Below are 2,878 nucleotides of genomic sequence, written 5' to 3' on the forward strand. Positions count from 1 at the left end.
TTTCAAAAATTATGAACAGAAGGACCTAGGGAACTGCAGGTTAGCCAACCTCACCTAAATCCTTGGAAAGGCGACAGGACAGCTTATTCTGAATGTTCATTCCAAGCACATGGGCCAAAAAGAATGTTACTGGGTAGTCAGAGTTGACTACCTAAGTTAGAAATCATGCTTGACCAATTTGAGACCGTTCTGTTATGACATGACTGGCTGAGTAGATGAGGGGAGAGCACTGAATGTCATCTTCAGCAAGGCTTTTGACACTGTCTCTAATAAGATCCTCACACATAAGATCAGGTGTGCGTTAGATGAGTGGACAGTGAAGTGGATTAAGAACTGGCCAAATGGCAGAGCTCAGAGGGTTGCTTCAGCAGTGTAATCTAATTGGAGGCCTGTAGCCAGTGATGCTCCCCAGGGTCAGTACAAGAGCTCATCCTTGGCAAGTTTGTTGAAGATAGAAAACTGGGAGGACATGAAGGCTGTGCTGCCGTTTAGCCAGATCTGTACTCTGCCCTGGAGAGGCCACATCTGCAGTGCTGTGTCCAGTTCTGGGCTCCCCAGTGCAAGAAAAACAAGAAACTACTGGAGAGAGTTCAGCGAAGGGCTATCAAGATGATTAGGGAACCAGATCATCTCTCTGGTAGGGAAAGGCTGAGGCAGCTGGTACAAGTTTTGCCTGAAGAGATGACTGAGAGGGGATCTTATAAATGCACCTAAATATCTTTGGGGTGGCCATCAAGAGGATGGAATCAGACTCTCTTTAGTGGTGCCCAACAATAGAACAAGGAGGGACAGGCACAAATTTTAAAACGGGAATTTCCATCTGAATATAAGGAGAAACTTATTTCTTTTAAGGGTGACAAAGCACTGGAACATCCTGCCCAGAGATGTTGTGGACCCTCTTTCTCTGGGAATATTCAAAACCTGCTTGGAAAAAGATCCTGTACTATCTGTATCTGTATCTGTATAGTATCTATCTATATCCTGTACTATCTATATCCTGTACTATCTATATCTGTATAGTATCTATCCTATACTATCTATACTTCACCTGTAGGTGAAGCTTCTTCAGCTGAGGGGATTGGACTGTGATCTCCAAAGGTCACTTTCAACCCCAACCATTGTGTGATCCTGATATTCACTTCCTGGAGAGAATGTACCAGAGACAAATCTGGCCTGCTTACACACAAAATCTTAAAATCTTGATATTTCTACAAAAATCTATTAGATTAAATAGAAACTAATTTTTCAGAAAAATTCTGTGAGATTTTCATCTGAATTGTGAAAATGACTGTTGTTCATCCTAATTATTAATAATGATGTTATTAATACAGATATCAACACTTGTATTTTGGAAAATGAGCCTATACCAGAATTTACTCAATTGTATCTAATTAACAATGGAAATTACATACTTGTTTATACTGAAAAAGAAGCTTAATTCGTAGCAGAATCAACAGAGAGTTTGCTTACATAACAGTGATTTTTTGTTGTTTTTTTTTTACTGCTGCTTCTTTTCTTGTAATAAAGGGTAGCATGCATACACTTTTTTTGAAACTCTCACACACTCAGTAAAGCTTTTGCTTGGCTGTGCATTTGCTTTTTTGTGTCCAGTGTCTTCTGTTCTTGTGTCTACAGATTACCCAGAAAAAAATTCAAATTCTTTACGTAGGGAGCTCAACATTCTCTGTTAAGCATCAAAAAGAGAAAAGAATAGGTATGGGACTTCAGAAATTATTGCTATTACTAACAGTGTTGTAAGTATAGGGCATACTTACTACTACCATTCACTTTGACTCAAAAGGTTTGTTTTAATGGAAAAGTGCAGATGAAATGTTCATGAGGGGCTCCCTCAGGTGTTTCTTGACATTTCATGGAGTTTGGGGCAGGTTTTTGTCATGTAACAATTATCTAGGCAGCAGGACAGTTTCAGTTTTGCATAAAAATGTTGTGATCTCCCTCAGGTGTATTCCTCATCTGTGTGCAAGTTGCACAGACCTTAGCTACAATTAATTTTACTGTACAGATACTGATTCAGTGGAACAGCTTTGATCTATTTATAACAGTCTGCCTAGCCAGTGGCCATGGTAAGTTGTTAAGTCACAGGAATATAATTAGTCTCTGTTATGCTACATAGCACAAATATACAGCCATTGATGCTATTGTTTTATTCTAAACCCAAGTTCCTTCTATTCCAGAGTGATCATGGAGGCAGCTGCACGAAACACAGAGACTAAGACTTCAAGTATATACCCTAAAGCAATAACACGTGGTCCCTGAGGTTATTAGAAACTTTTTTAGTAGACATAAAACAAAGGTGAAAATTCATCAGCTGAGATTAGCTCTCTCGTGTTAACTAACAGCTATTATGCATGGCACTCTGAGATTCATTCTCCAACATGTTACTGTATATAAAATAAAGGCTGATTGAGTGATTGACAGATAACAAGGCTAAGCTCAAGTAGACCAAAGTTTTCCCCGGAGAAGTTTGAAAGTGTTTAATGCTTTATTTTCATGTCAAGAAATTCTAAAATAGAAAAAAATGAGAACTCTTGTAAGGAAAGTAAAAAAAAAGAACCAAAATTTGAATTCACAAGATATTATAACCTTAATGGAAAAATATGACAATGTACCAAATGTTCTAAACAATCAGTTCTAAACAAGCAATGCCAAGGAGTGAGTTTTCTCAGATATGTTAAAAAATGGATGGAAGTATGCAAGAGAAAAAATTGAGTCCTATAGCTTAAACCTTACAGGCTTAGGCAATTTCTAAGAAATTACTGTAGGAATTTGTGAGGAGAACTGAAACTAAAGCCATTAAATTAACTCAGAGCAACTAAGAAAGCAATTGGCTTTTCTGTGAGAAACCATTCATGTCTTG

The sequence above is a fragment of the Lichenostomus cassidix genome, chromosome 1Aa, assembly GCF_008360975.1.
Source record: "Lichenostomus cassidix isolate B80296 chromosome 1Aa, HeHo_3.0, whole genome shotgun sequence".
NCBI lineage: Eukaryota > Metazoa > Chordata > Aves > Passeriformes > Meliphagidae > Lichenostomus > Lichenostomus cassidix.